The sequence below is a fragment of the Coregonus clupeaformis genome, chromosome 36 (genome assembly GCF_020615455.1).
Source record: "Coregonus clupeaformis isolate EN_2021a chromosome 36, ASM2061545v1, whole genome shotgun sequence".
Lineage (NCBI taxonomy): Eukaryota > Metazoa > Chordata > Actinopteri > Salmoniformes > Salmonidae > Coregonus > Coregonus clupeaformis.
The window spans coordinates 21,607,400-21,628,957 of NC_059227.1; the positions used below are offsets into that span (position 1 = coordinate 21,607,400).

The 21,558-nt window shown below is 43.3% G+C and overlaps 1 long non-coding RNA gene across 5 annotated transcripts; it reads right to left on the reverse strand.

Annotated features, from left to right (window-relative positions):
• Window positions 1-364: 364 nt before the first annotated feature.
• On the reverse strand, window positions 365-19,730 carry LOC121552588. 5 transcript variants are annotated; one of them, XR_005997265.2, is made up of 9 exons: window positions 18,398-19,730; window positions 7,119-7,206; window positions 6,196-6,292; window positions 2,477-2,597; window positions 1,908-2,357; window positions 1,520-1,607; window positions 1,136-1,295; window positions 711-912; window positions 365-587 (listed from the first exon to the last, which is right to left on the reverse strand). It is a non-coding gene; the product is annotated as an uncharacterized LOC121552588 (long non-coding RNA). The 5 variants fall into 5 exon arrangements; XR_005997267.2 differs by having other exon boundaries at window positions 1,908-2,388; XR_005997266.2 differs by having other exon boundaries at window positions 1,908-2,597; window positions 18,822-19,730.
• Window positions 19,731-21,558: the final 1,828 nt, after the last annotated feature.

Below are 21,558 nucleotides of genomic sequence, written 5' to 3' on the forward strand. Positions count from 1 at the left end.
GGTGGGCAGAGCCAAGCACGCGCTAGCGATATTCTATTGGAGCGTTCTAGTATTCATCTGCATATTTCCTTCTAGTATTCATCTGCATATTTCCTTCACAGCCTACTCTGTGAAGTGCGTGTGTGCAATAACTCAATTAGCCTTTGCACTCCTAAACGGTGCAATTTTGAAAAACTTTTGCAAAGGGTCAAGTCTACAAAACTTAGTCCACTCCGTTCATAACAGATTCAATTTTTGGGAACAGAAAACTGTATTGAGATCAAATGTTTAATTGATGAGAACATTTGCAGAATGTCGGCCAAAATCCATCTCGTTCCATCTTCTCCCACTGCCAGCCAGTGGGCTTCCGCTCACTACCATATTTGGTAGTGAGTAGAAACGCCAACTGCATGCTTCACATTTATACATCCAGTGAAATATCTGTCTCATTGTTCTATCTATGGTGCCATCTTGTAGAGGTTCAGCAACTCCACAGCCATACCGCTCCTCTCCGTTTTTGCAATGATTTTGTCGACCATTGTGCCAAATCCGGACAGAATGTTTCTGTCCACGTCCATACCGAATTTGCTTCTCATCTCAGAGAAAATCTGAAAGTCAATTTGTTTATAATGCATCATCAATATACCTTTGATTCAGATGACAGTTATTGGCTATGTTACATTAGTTGTGCTTTTTACCATTTCTTTCTATAAGAGTTTTTGTCTACTTACAATGGCTGACAAAGGGAATGCTGGGTACTGTTTTAAGATGTCCTTGGTGCCTTGTTGTTTCATAAAAAGTTCTATTTTTCAGTCCTTTTCATTTAGACTTGTAGGGAACTTATGTCCGGTCTCTTTTTTTGGTACTCCACCTGCATCTTTTCAACATGTAACTTCTGACTGAAGGAATCCTCACCAGTCTCAATCTGAAAATCTAATATAAATATGATCAAATATTGATACATACAGCATCAAACACAATCAAAGTCTATAGAAAAAGGCCAAATGTCCTGTATTCACAAAGCATATCAGAGTGCTGATCTAGGATCAGGTCCCCACCTGTCCATACAATCTTATTTATGATCTTAAAAACTGATCCGGGATCAGCGGTTCGACTTTGACACACTGAATATGGGCCATTATTTGTATGCAGTTACCTTGGCTATTTTGGTCAGGTCTTCATTTTTGGTGTCATCTGGCCTTCTTTTTTTCCCCTTGCCTCCCAAACATCTTCTGCATTTCCTGTACTTGTGCAGAGTGAGCAAGCGGCTGCCGTTCTTTTTTGTATTTATTCTTTATCATGCCGTGCCATGACTCCTTAAAAAATAAAATGTGGAGAGGAGAAATGTCATGACGGATGAATGGGACTGAGGTCAGAGGAGCAGACTTGTTATGGAGCAGGTCTTGTTATGCTGCTGGGAACGTGATGGAATAACAATGTAAGAAGAAAATATCCAAGCCAGCACATTATGGTCTGGGTAGGCAGGCACAATGGTGTAAAAAGGTTATTAGTGTGAATAGAAAAACAGAAGAATTCTTACATATCCCTTCCCTGTCTGGTCTCTCAACAAGGGGTACTTTTGAATGAGCGCTATGCACACATCCATGTATTGCCTGGTAGTGGGGTATCTAAAGCAAACGGGAAACATGCAACATTACATTTAGACGAACAATTCTGTTTCTAATACAAATTACATTGATTGATGGCGTTGATTATCATCATGTAAAAGTTAAGTATGCGCTATGCTATCAGCTCCAGTGATTATGACAACAGTATGGAGGAGAGTATGGAGGACAGAGACAGGAGAAGGGCTCAGGGTGACACACACACACACACATACATACACACACATATATTATGATTCATAATTGAGGAACTTATATCATTAACATTAAGCTAAGATCAGTAAACTACATAACTATACTCACCAAGGGTAGGTACACATGAAGTTGAACAACACCTGCACAATCTGAGACCTCCACTTCGAGCGCACAGTAGGGCGATGGAGTTCATCACATATTTTATTTTAATATGGCTGTTAATTCTGGAAGTCTAAACACAGATGGCCAGACCCTTTGGCTGATTGATGTGTGCCAGTTGATATGTCATGCTGAAGGCCAATTGATGTGTCATTTTGCTGGACAAATGCTGGGTCATTTTGCTGGACAAATGCTGGGTCATTTTGCTGGACAGATGCTGGGTCATTTTGCTGGACAGATGCTGGGTCATTTTGCTGGACAGATGCTGGGTCATTTGGCTGGACAGATGCTGGGTCATTTGGCTGGACAGATGCTGGGTCATTTTGCTGGACAGATGCTGGGTCATTTTGCTGGACAGATGCTGGGTCATTTTGCTGGGCTGTTTGCTGCAGCTGTGAACTAACAATAACAGTTTTCTTGTGCTTTCAGGCTCAGAAAGAAAACAAAAGAGCAGAGAATTGGAATAGGATCAATGTGATAGAATCAATGATGTGGATAACAGCCATACATTGACTTACCTATTTACAGCTTTTAAATTCTCAAATTTTGTGAATTTGATTAGAACTTTGATTATTGGAACGAGTTGTTCCACCATTGTTTGGTCCAATGACATCAATGTCTCTCCATCAATTTGGTGTTCTGTGGGGGAAAAGATACAAAATAAAAATAACATGTCAGTGTTCTGGTCAGTGCATATCAGAATGGGAAACATATGAAAATGTGAAAAGAAAAGTGTGTTGTGCTTAATAAATTAATAAATCAATGAATTTTCACTAACTGCAATCCAATGGCGGAGTGGAATGGACACTCTTCCCTCTGGGTCCCTATATCCATCTAACCCATGGAAATCGATCTCCTCACCAGGCCTTATAGCAATCCGTTATTGACTGTGTTGAACCATGTATGTGTGGTGATGGCTGTTGAATCTGGCTGGTAGTAGTACTTCACCACACAAGCACCAAGCACCAAGGAAACTGTATATTCCACACACTTCCATGAACATTGAGATCTCTTCTGAATGAGCAGTGTCAATGACCAGATAGTCTCCTACGTTGTATTGAGCGTTGTTCACTGCAATGGACTTTGTCTTGGTGACACATTTTGCTCTGATGGCTTCTCCGAATCTGGCACTTATTACTGCATGGGCAGAGTTTGGAAGTGCATGCAGTGGGACGTCTCTTGTGTCCGCACAGTGTGTTGTTGTGTTGCCAAGGCAGTTGTTGTTGGTTTGCTCCCAGCATTGTCTAAGCTGATGTCTTTTTGCCAGGGTCTTCCTTGTATTTTTTAAGTTTCCCACAACTGCTGAGAGCCTCTTGAAATATTGGTGTTTCGTTTCAAATCGCATTGTGGGCTGGTGGATCAAAGGTCCATAGGCAAATAGCAGGCTAGGGTAGTGCATCTTTGGGCTTGTCTTCCCTGGAAACGGCTCCTGGAAGAGAGCTTGAAATTCAGTGATTTTTTCTGACAGAAATATCTCAGATATCTCTCGAAGCAGGAGGTAGAGATCCCAAGCACTGCCATTTTGTATTTGACTACCAATAATTTGGGAGAGTAAATGGAAAAGTGTACATGTTTCTGATGCACTTCCTGATAGATTACCACTCTTCCTTAGGACTCTCTCGGATAGTGGCACAGGTTTAGAAGACACATCTCGTTTCCATAAAAAAAGTTCTCAATCTCATAGTTAATCTGGGCAAGAGTCATTTGCCTCTTTTGAACCAGTTGTTGCAGCACTAGTCTGAGCACTGAGGGTATGATGCCATCATGAAGGTTATGCATGACGTCTGGTGGAAATAGATAGGTAATTGGAGATGGCACATGATTCAGGTGAGAGAAGCAACAAGCTTTTTTGATGCCATACAGTAAGGGAAAAAAGTATTTGATCCCCTGCTGATTTTGTACGTTTGCACACTGACAAAGAAATGATCAGTCTATAATTTTAATGGTAGGTTTATTTGAACAGTGAGAGACAGAATAACAACAAATAAATCCAGAAAAACACGTCAAAAATGTTATAAATTGATTTGCATTTTAATGAGGGAAATAAGTATTTGACCCCCTCTCAATCAGAAAGATTTCTGGCTCCAAGGTCTCTTTTTATACAGGTAACGAGCTGAGATTAGGAGCACACTCTTAAAGTGCTCATAATCACATCTTATTACCTGTATAAAAGACACCTGTCCACAGAAGCAATCAATCAGATTCCAAACTCTCCACCATGGCCAAGACCAAAGAGCTCTCCAAGGATGTCAGGGACAAGATTGTAGACCTACACAAGGCTGGAATGGGCTACAAGACCATCGCCAAGCAGCAAGGTGAGAAGGTGACAACAGTTGGTGCGATTATTCGCAAATAATAATAATAATAATATGCCATTTAGCAGACGCAAATGGAAGAAACACAAAATAACTGTCAATCTCCCTCGGCCTGGGGCTCCATGCAAGATCTCACCTCGTGGAGTTGCAATGATCATGAGAACGGTGAGGAATCAGCCCAGAACTACATGGGAGGATCTTGTCAATGATCTCAAGGCAGCTGGGACCATAGCCACCAAGAAAACAATTGGTAACACACTACGCTGTGAAGGACTGAAATCCTGCAGCGCCCGCAAGGTCCCCCTGCTCAAGCACATATACAGGGCCGTCTGAAGTTTGCCAATGAACATCTGAATGATTCAGAGGAGAACTGGGTGAAAGTGTTGTGGTCAGATGAGACCAAAACCGAGCTCTTTGGCATCAACTCAACTCCCCGTGTTTGGAGGAGGAGGAATGCTGCCTATGACCCCAAAAACACCATCCCCACCGTCAAACATAGTGGTGGAAACATTATGCTTTGGGAGTATTTTTCTGCTAAGGGGACAGGACAAATTCCCCGCATCAAAGGGACGATCGACGGGGCCATATACCGTCAAATCTTGGGTGAGAACCTCCTTCCCTCAGCCAGGGCATTGAAAATGGGTCGTGGTTGGGTATTCCAGCATGACAATGACCCAAAACACACGGCCAAGGCAACAAAGGAGTGGCTCAAGAAGAAGCACATTAAGGTCCTGGAGTGACCTAGCCAGTCTCCAGACCTTAATCCCATAGAAAATCTGTGGAGGAAGCTGAAGGTTTGAGTTGCCAAACGTCAGCCTCGAAACCTTAATGACTTGGAGAAGATCTGCAAAGAGGAGTGGGACAAAATCCTGTGTGCAAACCTGGTGGCCAACTACAAGAAACGTCTGACCTCTGTGATTGCCAACAAGTCATGTTTTGCAGAGGGGTCAAATACTTATTTTCCTCATTAAAATGCAAATCAATATCTAACATTTTTGACATGCGTTTGTGCTTGCCTTTTTTTAGAACCCAGTGGATTGACAACTTCAAAAAGCATCTACATAGAACTGCAGACGGAGGCTTTGCTTTGTTAGGTTGGGATTTGATTTGAACAATTCACCGTCAGTAAAGTCTTCCAGAATTTCATTGTTATGTGGCTTTTGGTCTTGACTCAAGGTGGCCCAGACCTCTTCATTACTTGCAATTTTTTGCAGTATGCTGACCAATGGGATGTATTGAAATGACCTTCATTTATAACCTTCTTTGTTGCTCAGGGGCACTTCAATTGGCCTGACCATGCCCAATTATTTCACACAGTAATGTTCCAGCATCCACTCAGAGCTTATGCATCTAATGCATTCCTCAAATACTGCAGAGTTGTTAAGCAAGTCCCTGAGATCGTCATCTTCATCCACATTTATTTGCTTATTTGTAAGGTGAAACCTGAGGGCATCACTGTGGTGTCTCATAAATGCCTTAAAAATGGTTCTGAGGTCCTTAACAATGCTATTCTGTACAGTAGCTGGGATGCAGTGTTCTTCCCTGATTTTCAAAATAAAAAGACAGATATTCTTTTTGAGACCTTCAATTAGCTCCTCAGTGTTGATCTCTGTGGCTTGAACATGTTCAGCCTCTGGTAGACTCTCTACATCGTTCATATCATCTTCAGTGGGATCAGTCCCAGTCTCAAATTCATCATGAGGGTAATCTAGGTTGGCGCTTAAAAGCTCTCTGTGGTTTCGGTAGATGTGTGACAGATAGGCGCTGAAACATCTATTTGTTTTCCCACACCCATTAAGTCCACAGGTAATTAGAAAAAAATTTTTCATGCTGGCCAATATGTGTGAGTAGTCTGGACACAGAGAAAGTATGTTTGTTGCAAAGTGGAGAACTGAAAAGAGTTCTTCAGACAGATTGTGAACCTTGGAATGATGGGATGGAATCATGGAGATCATTGGTACTCAGCCACTTGCAGACATCTTCAAGGGACCAGTTTCCACACTCAAATTCAAGTTGACACTAAAAGCAAAAGTGAAATGTATTAGTGTTGAGGCTAAAACTAAACCTATACCACTCCTTCCAGACAACCACCTGTCCTCCTAATTTGTATTTATGGTTGTTCCATAACGAAGCAGAGCTTGTCAGGAAAGGTGAAGATGTCTCTCTCTTATTTATCTGACGCCATATTTCTTAGTATGGGACATTATGGGATTCTGCAGTCCCACATTTAAGTGTTGACTCAGATAATATGATGCTCCAAATGGGGCATTAAGTTCTTCTTCCACGTCAACCCAAATTGGCCTATTAGAGTTCTCAATAAAGATAGCCTATTTGGGCAGTTATAAAGGCTTCTTGATATAATTACATGTTAGGGAGCTTTAATCCTCCCTTTTAAATCTTTGCCTGTAATCTAGCTGGGTTAATCCTTGCCCTTATAATAGTCAAAATAAACGGAGTAATCATTTTGTCTATGGTATTAAAGGTGTGGGCAGGTATGGACAGTGGAAACATGCTGATGATGTAATTTAATTTAGGAGCTTTAACCATCTTTATAACATGTGGCCTACCCCACAGTGAGATTTGTAGTTTATCCCAGTTCTTAAACTGGAGTTGAATTTTGCTCAAATATACAGAATGGAAAATAAACATTTCCCTTCCCCTAAGAAACAACGTCTCTTCTCACATACAACAAGATGACAAAATGACACCAGACATTCACCATCCAGAACAAACAACAATCACACATTAAATACATTCATTCACCATTCAGTTAGTATTTGAAAAGACACACATAACACACTATAATCACACTGCAAATACATCCAAATACTTTATAGAGGCTAACCTGTTTGTAGATCCATAGTGATCTTTAAACATCGTCTTGCTTTGGTCTGAAATACAGAGGACAAAACAGGCCGCCCCAATATACCAACCTGAAAGACATCAATTAGACACAAACACAACATAAACAACATGAGTATTCGATATCAAATGCATCTAACTAATCTGAACAGTTTTATGTATTCTTCTTTTTGTCAAGTTTAACATAACCTACATTGGGTCACAGCTCCCAATATCTCCACCACTTAACTGGACAGGGGCAGGATTAAAACCTACCCTAACCAGAAACCGTGGATAGATGGCAGCATTCGTGCCAATCTGAAAGCGCGAACCAACGCATTCAACCATGGCAAGGTGACTAGGAATATGGCAGAATACAAACAGTGTAGCTACTCACTCCGCAAGGCAATTAAACTGGCAAAACATCAGTATAGAGACAAAGTGGAGTTACAATTCAACGGCTCAGACACGAGAAGTATGTGGCAGGGTCTACAGACAATCACGGACTACAAAAGGAAAACCAGCCACGTCGCCGACACCGACGTCTCGCTTCCAGACAAGCTAAACACCTTCTTCACCCGCTTTGAGGATAACACAGTGCCACTGACGAGGCCCACTACCAAGGACTGTGGCCTCTCCTTCTCTGTGGCCGACATGATTAAGACATTTAAGCATGTTAACCCCCGCAAGGCTGCCGGCCCAGACGGCATCCCTAGCCGCGTCCTCCGAGCATGCACAGACCAGCTGGCTGGTGTGTTTATGGACATATTCAATCTCTCCCTTTCCCAGTTTGCTGTTCCCACATGCTTCAAGATGGCCACCATTGTTCCTGTACCCAAGAAAGCAAAGGTAACTGAACTAAATGACTATCGCCCTGTAGCATTCACCTCTGTCATCATTAAGTGCTTTGAGAGACTAGTCAAGGATCATATCACCTCTACCTTACCGGTCACCCTAGACCCACTTCAATTTGCTTACCGCCCCAATAGATCCACAGACGATGCAATCGCCATCACACTGCACACTGCCCTATCCCATCTGGACAAGAGGAATACATATGTAAGAATGCTGTTCATTGGCTATAGCTCAGCATTTAACACCATAGTACCCTCCAAGCTCATCATCAATCTCGAGGCCCTGGGTCTGAACCCCGCCCTGTGCAACTGGGCCCTGGACTTCCTGACGGGCCACCCCCAGGTGGTGAAGGTAGGAAACAACATCTCCACTTCGCTGATCCTCAACACTGGGGCCCCACAAGGGTGCATGCTCAGCCCCCTCCTGTACTCCCTGTTCACACATGACTGTGTGGCCAAGCACGCCTCCAACTCAATCATCAAGTTTGCAGACGACACAACAGTAGTAGGCTTGATTACCAACAATGACGAGACTGCCTACAGGGAGGAGGTGAGGGCTCTGGGAGTGTGGTGCCAGGAAAATAACCTCTCACTCAACGTCAACAAAACAAAGGAGATGATTGTGGACTTCAGGAAACAGCAGAGGGTGCACCCCCCTATCCATATCGACGGGATCGCAATGGAGAAGGTGGGAATCTTCAAGTTCCTTGGCATACACATCACCGACAAACTGAAACAGTCCACCCACGCAGACAGTGTGGTGAAGAAGGCGCAACAGAGACTCTTCAACCTCAGGAGGCTGAAGAAATTTGGCTTGGCACCTAAAACCCTCACAAACTTTTACAGATGCACAATTGAGAGCATCCTGTTGGGCTGTATCACCACCTGGTACGGCAATTGCACTGCCCGCAACTGCAGGGCTCTCCATAGGGTGGTGCGGTCTGTCAAACGCATAATCGGGGGCAAACTACCCGCCCTCCAAGACACATACAGCACCCGATGTCACAGGAAGGCCAAAAAGACCATCAAGGACATCAACCACCCCAGCCACTGCCTGTTCACCCCGCTATCATCCAGAAGGCGAGGTCAGTACAGGTGCATCAAAGCTGGGACCGAGAGAATGAAAAACAGCTTCTATCTCAAGGCCATCAGACTGTTAAATAGCCATCACTAGCACATTAGAGGCTGCTGCTGCCTATTGAAATCACTGGCCACTTTAAGAAATGGAACACTAGTCAGTTTAATAATGTTTAGAGTCACTTTAATAATGTTTACAAATCTTGCACTACTCATCTCATACAGTGGGGGAAAAAAGTATTTAGTCAGCCACCAATTGTGCAAGTTCTCCCACTTAAAAAGATGAGAGAGGCCTGTAATTTTCATCATAGGTACACGTCAACTATGACAGACAAAATGAGGAAACAAATTCCAGAAAATCACATTGTAGGATTTTTTTATGAATTTATTTGCAAATTATGGTGGAAAATAAGTATTTGGTCAATAACAAAAGTTTCTCAATACTTTGTTATATACCCTTTGTTGGCAATGACACAGGTCAAACGTTTTCTGTAAGTCTTCACAAGGTTTTCACACACTGTTGCTGGTATTTTGGCCCATTCCTCCATGCAGATCTCCTCTAGAGCAGTGATGTTTTGGGGTTGTCGCTGGGCAACACGGACTTTCAACTCCCTCCAAAGATTTTCTATGGGGTTGAGATCTGGAGACTGGCTAGGCCACTCCAGGACCTTGAAATGCTTCTTGCGAAGCCACTCCTTTGTTGCCCGGGCGGTGTGTTTGGGATCATTGTCATGCTGAAAGACCCAGCCACGTTTCATCTTCAATGCCCTTGCTGATGGAAGGAGGTTTTCACTCAAAATCTCACGATACATGGCCCCATTCATTCTTTCCTTTACACGGATCAGTCGTCCTGGTCCCTTTGCAGAAAAACAGCCCCAAAGCATGATGTTTCCACCCCCATGCTTCACAGTAGGTATGGTGTTCTTTGGATACAACTCAGCATTCTTTGTCCTCCAAACACGACGAGTTGAGTTTTTACCAAAAAGTTCTATTTTGGTTTCATCTGACCATATGACATTCTCCCAATCCTCTTCTGGATCATCCAAATGCACTCTAGCAAACTTCAGACGGGCCTGGACATGTACTGGCTTAAGCAGGGGGACACGTCTGGCACTGCAGGATTTGAGTCCCTGGCGGCGTAGTGTGTTACTGATGGTAGGCTTTGTTACTTTGGTCCCAGCTCTCTGCAGGTCATTCACTAGGTCCCCCCGTGTGGTTCTGGGATTTTTGCTCACCGTTCTTGTGATCATTTTGACCCCACAGGGTGAGATCTTGCGTGGAGCCCCAGATCGAGGGGTCTTGTATGTCTTCCATTTCCTAATAATTGCTCCCACAGTTGATTTCTTCAAACCAAGCTGCTTATCTATTGCAGATTCAGTCTTCCCAGCCTGGTGCAGGTCTACAATTTTGTTTCTGGTGTCCTTTGACAGCTCTTTGGTCTTGGCCATAGTGGAGTTTGGAGTGTGACTGTTTGAGGTTGTGGACAGGTGTCTTTTATACTGATAACAAGTTCAAACAGGTGCCATTAATACAGGTAACGAGTGGAGGACAGAGGAGCCTCTTAAAGAAGAAGTTACAGGTCTGTGAGAGCCAGAAATCTTGCTTGTTTGTAGGTGACCAAATACTTATTTTCCACCATAATTAGCAAATAAATTCATTAAAAATCCTACAATGTGATTTTCTGGAAAAAAAATTCTCAATTTGTCTGTCATAGTTGACGTGTACCTATGATGAAAATTACAGGCCTCTCTCATCTTTTTAAGTGGGAGAACTTGCACAATTGGTGGCTGACTAAATACTTTTTCCCCCACTGTATATACAGTGAGGGAATAAAGTATTTGATCCCCTGCTGATTTTGTACGTTTGCCCACTGTCAAAGAAATGATCAGTCTATAATTGTAATGGTAGGTTTATTTGAACAGTGACAGACAGAATAACAGCAAGAAAATCCAGAAAAACGCATGTCAGAAATGTTATGAATTGATTTGCATTTTAATGAGGGAAATAAGTATTTGACCCCTCTGCAAAACACGACTTAGTACTTGGTGGCAAAACCCTTGTTGGCAATCACACAGGTCAGACGTTTCTTGTAGTTGACCACCAGGTTTGCACACATCTCAGGAGGGATTTTGTCCCACTCCTCTTTGCAGATCTTCTCCAAGTCATTAAGGTTTCGTGCCTGACGTTTGGCAACTCAAACCTTCAGCTCCCTCCACAGATTTTCTATGTGATTAAGGTCTGGAGACTGGCTAGGCCACTCCATGACCTTAATGTGCTTCTTCTTGAGCCACTCCTTTGTTGCCTTGGCCGTGTGTTTTCGGTCATTGTCATGCTGGAATACCCATCCACAACCCATTTTCAATGCCCTGGCTGAGGGAAGGAGGTTCTCACCCAAGATTTGACAGTACATGGCCCCGTCCATCGTCCCTTTGATGCAGTGGAGTTGTCCTGTCCCCTTAGCAGAAAAACACCCCCAAAGCATAATGTTTCCACCTCCATGTTTGACGGTGGGGATGGTGTTCTTGGGGTCATAGGCAGCATTCCTCCTCCTCCAAACATGGCGAGTTGAGTTGATGCCAAAGAGCTCAATTTTGGTCTCATCTGACCACAACACTTTCACCCAGTTCTCCTCTGAATCATTCAGATGTTCATTGGAAAACTTCAGACGGGCATGTATATGTGCTTTCTTGAGCAGGGGGACCTTGCGGGCGCTGCATGATTTCAGTCCTTCACGGCGTAGTGTGTTACCAATTGTTTTCTTGGTGACTATGGTCCCAGCTGCCTTGAGATCATTGACAAGATCCTCCCGTGTAGTTCTGGGCTGATTCCTCACCGTTCTCATGATCATTGCAACTCCACGAGGTGAGTTCTTGCATGGAGCCCCAGGCCGAGGGAGATTGACAGGTCTTTTGTGTTTCTTCCATTTGCGAATAATCGCACCAACTCAATCAATCAATCAATTTTATTTTATATAGCCCTTCATACATTAGCTAATATCTCGAAGTGCTGTACAGACACCCAGCCTAAAACCCCAAACAGCTAGTAATGCAGGTGTAGAAGCACGGTGGCTAGGAAAAACTCCCTAGAAAGGCCAAAACCTAGGAAGAAACCTAGAGAGGAACCAGGCTATGAGGGGTGGCCAGTCCTCTTCTGGCTGTGCCGGGTGGAGATTATAACAGAACCATGCCAAGATGTTCAAAAATGTTCATAAGTGACAAGCATGGTCAAATAATAATCAGGAATAAATCTCAGTTGGCTTTTCATAGCCGATCATTAAGAGTTGAAAACAGCAGGTCTGGGACAGGTAGGGGTTCCATAACCGCAGGCAGAACAGTTAAAACTGGAATAGCAGCAAGGCCAGGCGGACTGGGGACAGCAAGGAGTCACCACGGCCGGTAGTCCCGACGTATGGTCCTAGGGCTCAGGTCTCTCAGTTGGCTTTTCATAGCCGATCATTAAGAGTTGAAAACAGCAGGTCTGGGACAGGTAGGGGTTTCGTAACCGCAACAACAACCAACTGTTGTTACCTTCTCACCAAGCTGTTTGGCGATGGTCTTGTAGCCCATTCCAGCCTTGTGTAGGTCTACAATCTTGTCCCTGACATCCTTGGAGAGCTCTTTGGTCTTGGCCATGGTGGAGAGTTTGGAATCTGATTGATTGATTGCTTCTGTGGACAGGTGTCTTTTATACAGGTAACAAGCTGAGATTTGGAGCACTCCCTTTAAGAGTGTGCTCCTAATCTCAGCTCGTTACCTGTATAAAAGACACCTGGGAGCCAGAAATCTTTCTGATTGAGAGGGGGTCAAATACTTATTTCCCTCATTAAAATGCAAATCAATTTATAACATTTTTGACATGCGTTTTTCTGGATTTTTTTATTGTTATTCTGTCTCTCACTGTTCAAATAAACCTACCATTAAAATTCTAGACTGATCATTTCTTTGTCAGTGGGCAAACGTACAAAATCAGCAGGGGATCAAATACTTTTTTCCCTCACTGTATACAGTTGAACTCGGAAGTTTACATACACCTTAGCCAAATACATTTAAACTCAGTTTTTCACAATTCCTGACATTTAATCCAAGTAAAAATTCCCACTTTATTTTAAGAATGTGAAATGTCAGAATAATAGTAGAGAGAATGATTTATTTAAGCTTTTATTCTTTCATCACATTCCCAGTGGGTCAGAAGTTTACATACACTCAATTAGTATTTGGTAGCATTGCCTTTAAATTGTTTAACTTGGGTCAAATGTTTCGGGTAGCCTTCCACAAGCTTCCCACAATAAGTTGGGTGAATTTTGGCCCATTCCTCCTGACAGAGCTGGTGTAACTGAGTCAGGTTTGTAGGCCTCCTTGCTCGCACACGCTTTTTCAGTTCTGCCCACAAATGTTCTATAGGATTGAGGTCAGGGTTTTGTGATGGCCACTCCAATACCTTGACTTTGTTGTCCTTAAGCCATTTTGCCACAACTTTGGAAGTATGATTGGGGTCATTGTCCATTTGGAAGACCCATTTGCGACCAAGCTTGAACTTCCTGACTGATGTCTTGAGATGTTGCTTCAATATATCCACATAATTTTCCTTCCTCATGATGCCATCTATTTTGTGAAGTGCACCAGTCCCTCCTGTAGCAAAGCACCCCCACAGCATGATGCTGCCATCCCCATGCTTCACGGTTGGGACGGTGTTCTTCGGCTTGCAAGCATCCCGCTTTTTCCTCCAAACATAACGATGGTCATTATGGCCAAACAGTTCTATTTTTGTTTCATCAGACCAGAGGACATTTCTCCAAAAAGTACGATCTTTGTCCCCGTGTGCAGTTTCAAACTGTAGTCTGGCTTTTTTTATGGCGGTTTTGGAGCAGTGGCTTCTTCCTTGCTGAGCGGCCTTTCAGGTTATGTCGATATAGGACTCGTTTTACTGTGGATATAGATACTTTTTTACCTGTTTCCTCCAGCATCTTCACAAGGTCCTTTGCTGTTGTTCTGGGATTGATTTGCACTTTTTGCACCAAAGTACGTTCATCTCTAGGAGACAGAACGCGTCTCCTTCCTGAGCGGTATGACGGCTGCGTGGTCCCATGGTGTTTATACTTGCGTACTATTGTTTGTAGAGATGAACGTGGTACCTTCAGGCATTTGGAAATTGCTCCTATCGTGTCCCGTCGGCTGTTGGTGGCTATTGCTGTCAAACAAAGAGTCCGCTTAGGCTGCACCTTGATTAGAAGCTTGATCACCTTGATCACAAGTTTACAGCATAAGTTACAGACCCGCGGTGTCTGGAGAAGCACCGTCCCAAATTAATCTGAATGCTTCTGCCGCCTCTTTGTCTAGCTCATACTTATAAACAATGGCAAAAATGGGTTGCTCCCTCTTTCGTCCAATCACCGGTCTCCCCTGGGGCGTCACCCTACAAATGACTACATTTGAACTAAGATAAACATCCTCTGGTTCCATTAAGAAAGTCATAATCTTTAATACACTACACTCCCAAGGATGAACCAGACTTGTGGAGGTCTACAATTGTCTTTCTGAGGTCTTGGCTGATTTCTTTTGATTTTCCCATGATGTCAAGCAAAGAGGCACTGAGTTTGAAGGTAGGCCTTGAAATACTACCACAGGTACACCTCCGATTGACTCAAATGATGTCAATTAGCCTATCAGAAGCTTCTAAAGCCATGACATCATTTTCTGAAATGTTCCAAGCTGTTTAAAGGCACAGTCAACTTAGTGTATGTAAACTTCTGACCCACTGGAATTGTGATACAGTGAATTATAAGTGAAATAATCTGTCTGTAAACAATTGTTGGAAAAATTACTTGTGTCATGCACAAAGTAGATGTCCTAACCAACTTGCCAAAACTATAGTTTGTTAACAAGACATTTGTGGAGTGGTTGAAAAACAAGTTTTAATGACTCCAACCTAAGTGTATGTAAACTTCCGACTTCAACTGTATATATTTATTTTACCTTTATTTAACTAGGCAAGTCAGTTAAGAACAAATTCTTATTTACAATGACGGCCTAACAAAAGGCAAAATGCCTCTGGTGGGGACGGGGGCTGGGATTAAAAATACAAATAAAGGACAAAACACACATCACAACAAGAGAGACACCACAACACTACATAAAGAGAGACCTAAGACAACAACAACAACATGGTAGCAACACAACATGGTAGCAGCACATGGTAGCAGCACAAAACTTGGTACAAACATTGTTGGGCAGAGACAACAGCACAAAGGGTAAGAAGGTAGAGACAACAATGCATCATGCGAAGCAGCCACAACTGTCAGTAAGAGTGTCTATGATTAAGTCTTTGAATGAAGAGATGGAGATAAAACTGTCCAGTTTGAATGTTTTTTGCAGCTCATTCAAATCGCTAGCTGCAGCGAACTGAAAAGAGGAGCGACCCAGGGATGTGTGTGCTTTGGGGACCTTTAACAGAATGTGACTGGCATAATGGGCGTTGTATGTGGAGGATAAGGGCTGCAGTAGATCTCTCAGATTTACATAATTTAGGGGGGAGTGAGGCCTAAAAGTGTTTTATAAATAAGCATCAAACAGTGGGTCTTGGGATGGGTATACAGAGATGACCAGTTTATAGAGGAGTATAGAGTGCAGTGATATTTCCTATAAGGAGCATTGGTGGCAATCTGATGGCCGAATGGTAAAGAACATCTAGCCGCTCGGGCGCACCCTTACCTGCCAATCTATAAATAGAATAGCATGGGTAGGATGGTCATCTGAATCAGGGTTAGTTTGGCAGCTGGGGTGAAAGAGGAGCGATAACGATAGAGGAAACCAAGTCTAGATTTAACCTTAGCCTGCAGCTTTGATATGTGCTGAGAGAAGGACAGTGTACCGTCTAGCCATACTCCCAAGTACTTGTATGAGGTGACTACCTCAAGTGCTAAACCCTCAGAGGTAGTAATCACACCAGTGGGGAGAGGGGCATTCTTCTTACCAAACCACATTACCTTTATTATGGAGATGTTCAGAACAAGGTTAAGGGCAGTGAAAGCTTGTTGGACACTAAGAAAGCTTTGTTGTAGAGTGTTTAACACAAAATCCGGGGAGGGGTCAGCTGAGTATAAGACTGTATCATCTGCATATGAATGGATGAGAGAGTGTCCTACTGCCTGAGCTATGTTGTTGATGTAAATTGAGAAGAGCGTGGGGCCTAGGATCGAGCCTTGGGGTACTCCCTTGGTGACAGGCAGTGGCTGAGACAACAGATGTTCTGACTTTATACACTGCACTCTTTGAGAGTGGTAGTTAGCAAATCAGGCCAAAGATCCCTCAGAGACACCAATACTCCTTAGCCGGCCCACAAGAATGGAATGGTCTACCGTATCAAAAGTTTTGGCCAAGTCAATAAAAATAGCAGCACAACATTGCTTAGAATCAAGGGCAATGGTGACATCATTTAGGACCTTTAAGGTTGCAGTGACATATCCATAACCTGAGCGGAAACCAAATTGCATACCAGAGAGAATACTATAGACATCAAGAAAGCCAGTCAGTTGATTATTAGTTTTTCCAACACTTTTGATAAACAGGGCAAAATAGAAATTGGCCTATAACAGTTAGGATCAGCTTGATCTCTCCCTTTAAATAAAGGACGCATCGTGGCTGCCTTCCAAGCACTGGGAACCTCCTCAGAGAGGAAAGACAGGTTAAAAAGGTCAGAGACAGGCTAGGCGATGATAGGGGCAGCAACCTTAAAGAAGACAGGATCTAAACCATCTGACCCAGATATTTTTTGGGGGTCAAGTTTAAGGAGCTCCTTTAGCACCTCAGACTCAGTGACTGCCTGCAGGGAGAAACTTTGTAGCGGGGCAAGGGAAAAAGAGGGAGGAGCATCGGGGTTAGTCGCATTAGAAGGGGTGGGAGATGAGGAAACGTTGGACGGGCAATGAGGCATGGCTGAGTCAAATAGGAATCCTGACTTAATGAAGTGGTGATTAAAGAGCTCAGCCATGTGCTCCTTGTCAGTAACAACCACATCATCAACATTAAGGGACATGGGCAGCTGTGAGGAGGAGGGTTTATTCTCCAGGTCTTTATCCGTTTTCCAGAACATCTTGGGGTTAGACCCACAGAGAGAGAACTGCTCCTTAAAGTAAGTAACTTTGGCCTTCTGGATAGCCTGAGTGCACTTATTTCTCATTTGCCTGAACGAGAGCCAGTCAGCCTGAGTATCTGTGTGCCGAGCCTTTCGCCAAATGGATTTCTTGAGGTGGTATCTCTGCCAGATCACGGTCGAACCAGGGGCTGAACCTCTTTTTAATTATCATTTTCTTTATGGGGGCGTGTTTGTTAACAATACCACTGAAAATATAAAAAAAGAAGGTCGAAGCGTCTTCGACAGAGGAGATCAAGCTGATTCTATACCAATTTATAGAGGCCAGGTCATGAAGGAAGGCTTGCTCATTAAAGTTTTTTAGCAAGCGTCTATGACATATCAGGACAGGTCCTTTCACTGAGCAGCCATTACGAACATAGGCTGAAAAACAGTGATCACTAAGGTCATTACAGAAAACACCAGACTGATACCTATCAGGATTATTTGTGAGGATAACATCAAGGAGAGTAACCTTTTCTGGGTGTTTGTAGTCATACCTTTTAGGATTGGTAATAATCTGAGAAAGATTTAGGGCTTTAGGATTTGGTCAGGTGGTCCCAGTTTAGGTCACCTAGCAGGACAAATTCAGAGGGCAGGTAGGGTACAGGCCGGTGCTGATGGTGGACGATAACACCCAGCAACACTGGGAGCAATATTTAGATGTTGACCCATAATTGATTTTCTTTATTATGTACAAAACATATACACTGAGTGTACAAAACATTACGAACACCTGCTATTTCCATGACATAGACTGACCAGGTGAATCCAGGTGAAAGCTACAATCCCTTAATTGATGTCAATGTTAAATCACTCAATACCATAGAGAATGATAGAGGCCCCTAGTGGCCAAAATGCTATTTTAGCACGGGCAGCGCCATTAGGGCTTCCACCATGCTTCCGCCATTTTAAAGTAGTCAAAGTAGTCAACTGGGTGGGGATTCCTATGGGTTGTAGCCTCAATGGTGCTGCCCATGCTGTCACAGACGCTATAATGGCACAGATATAAAGATGAGTCCTCTATCTCTATGCTCAATATTCACTCAATACTGCCCCTCAAATCTTCGCAAGGAATGATATGTCGCATCTCAATTTCCAGGTAGCAAAAAACTGCTTTGTATGCTGGAGCATATTACAAGGAGCCACCATTTTGTGATGAAAAACGACATTTCAACACTGCACTATGCTCCGTTCCTTCTGTCTCTGTAGTGTGTGAATTTACCTTTATGTTTAGGGACATCCCAAGGATCCTGGATAGCACTGACCGAAGGGAATTGCTCAGTAAAGACACTGAGGAATAATAGGAACTGCAGACTGCATCCAAGATGTCCGCCTGTTGTTTTCAATACAATCTACTCACGTTCGCATACACCAATTCATCGACAGTCTATATCCAGGGTTGCATCCGGTTTATACGGACTAGGGATTAACATGGGTAACTCCCCTGACTGTTCCGGAAACACTCTTCACATTTCCCAAAAAAATTCAATGACAAGACCCAGGAAATTACAACATTTCCCCCCAATGTCGGCACTAATGCAATTACACAAATTACACAACATGAGCAGCATCAGATTAGCAAAAAATTAAATAGCACATTATCCAAACAGGTTGTCGCATGGAAGCCTTCAGCCAAGCATACTTACTTCACACAAAGTCGGCATAAATTCAAAGCACACGCATGGGCTAATTGACACTGCCGGGCTGCACACACGACCCGAATGCAATAAACCCTACAAGAAACCCTACAGCAGCCTATAGTCTATAAAATAACGTGTGCCTCTTTGAGCTGTTATTCATGAGCTGATCTGCTATCTGTGTAATCTCAACTCGATTCGACAGTGCTCTACTCGGGGTGCGCTCTGTGCGTCCTGAGCGTTCTCTGTGTGGAGATAGCCTACTGCTGAAATCTGCTGAATTAATTGAGGAACATGATAACGCTCTGAATTTATGAACGGCCTGTTTGGAAATTCACAACAATGTCATTGCCGATCAAAGATAGTTACTCTATCATTACTAAATCTCAGTTTAATTTGCTCTGAAATCTTTACATATTGGCTCGGCCAAGCCGACAAGGTGGCGCAGCGCCCCTCTAATTTGGGGAGAACCCTGGCATAGTGACCATATCTTGGTTTTAAACACTTTGATGGGGCAATTCCGATTTTTCCAGTATTTCTAGAGACTCTCTGGATAAATATGAATTATTCCCGCTATTGAAACTTGGTAGATTCTCTGGAAAAGATTAATCCCTAATATGGACCAACATCACATGCGCACTAGCACTCAGTGCATACAGGGAGCAGCATAAGACGTCTTCACGTATTCCAAAAACATGGCAGACATTGGATGAATATAAAATTATATAAAATTATTTGAATCATTCAATGGATGTTTGTGCACAAAGGTGATGAATAAAGTGTCTTATTAGGAATTTTCAAATCTGACTTCTCTATGTGGCCCTGTATGGAAATTGTCTTTCTGGTCAGAGCGTCAATTAAATGGTAGTACCGAAGCAAAACTGTAGGAGCAGTCGAAACCGTGCTTCTAGACTGGAACCCTGGCCCCACCAGTTCTCTCGAGATCCTCATTATCACATGACCACGGTAAAGGGGGTGTCATTAAATACGGGTGGGTGGCGGCGGGTTGAATAAAGAGAAAACAATAGCCTACCTTAAAACAGCCATACATGTATAATTATTGTGCAATTTATATGTATAGGCTACATTGAGATTCTTCTTTCATTATTTTAGGCTATCTAGCATTAGTGCTGAAGCCTAAACTTTAGGGCCATAATTGTATATGCTCAAATAGCCTACACGCCAAATGCTTTTGGGAACGGGCAAAAACTGTTCATGTCGATCCACGGCGGCAAAAAGGACAATATCAGAGTTTAATTCAATAAGAGAAAAGCTGCAAAATGGAGAGTTGAAAATAAAGAAATGGGAGGGCCAGAAAACTAATGTTTGGGGAAAGATTTGGTGAAGGGGTAAAAAAGAGAATGATAGTCCCGGTTATGTGTGATGATTGTGAGACACTATACAAATTTGACAGTCACAAGATGGGGACTTCAAATAGGCTATGGCACATCAAGGTAACTATAGCCTACTTTTCAGATGGGTTAAATGGAAACTGAAATCTGGACGCTGACAATTGAATTGTAAATCCGAAACTCGGGCCTCTTTCTAGAGCTACAACCTGAAGATCACTGACGTCATCATGATTCGACCTTGTTTTTTTCCCCCAGAGTTCCCAGTTGTCTTGAAAGCACCATAAATCCAGAGAATGCCAGACTTTGATGACAAAGTTTGATGACAAAAATTTACCCACGAAGGAACGCCGCGCCACCTTCCTGTTCAAGAGAGCACAGCACAAGGTGAGTCCAAAAATGTATTGTATGCTGCTGCATAAATAATGTAATATGCCAGGGAGATATACAGTATCTTACAAAAGTGAGTACACCCCTCACATTTTTGTAAATATTTGAGTATATGTGACAACACTGAAGAAATTACACTTTGCTGCAATGTAAAGTAGTGAGTGTGCAGCTTGTATAACAGTGTAAATTTGCTGTCCCCTCAAAATAACACAACACACAGCCATTAATGTCTAAACCGCTGGCAACAAAAGTGAGTACACCCCTAAGTGAAAATGTCCAAATTGGGCCCAAAGTGTCAATATTTTGTGTGGCCACCATCATTTTCCAGCACTGCCTTAACCCTCTTGGGCATGGAGTTCACCAGAGCTTCACAGGTTGCCACTGGAGTCCTCTTCCACTCCTCCATGACGACATCACAGAGCTGGTGGATGTTAGAGACCTTGCACTCCTCCACCTTCCATTTGATGCTCAATAGGGTTTAGGTCTGGAGACATGCTTGGCCAGTCCATCACCTTTACCCTCAGCTTCTTTAGCAAGGCAGTGGTCGTCTTGGAGGTGTGTTTGGGGTCGTTATGTTGAAATACTGCCCTGCGGCCCAGTCTCCAAAGGGAAGGGATCATGCTCTGCTTCAGTATGTCACAGTACATGTTGACATTCATGGTTCCCTCAATGAACTGTAGCTCCCCAGTGCCAGCAGCACTCATGCAGCCCCAGACCATGACACTCCCACCACCAAGCTTGACTGTAGTCAAGACACACTTGTCTTTGTACTCCTCACCTGGTTGCCGCCACACACGCTTGACACCATCTGAACCAAATAAGTTTATCTTGGTCTCATCAGACCACAGGACATGGTTCCAGTAGTCCATGTCCTTAGTCTGCTTGTCTTCAGCAAACTGTTTGCGGGCTTTCTTGTGCATCATCTTTAGAAGAGGCTTCCTTCTGGGACGACAGCCATGCAGACCAATTTGATGCAGTGTGCGGCGTATGGTCTGAGCACTGACAGG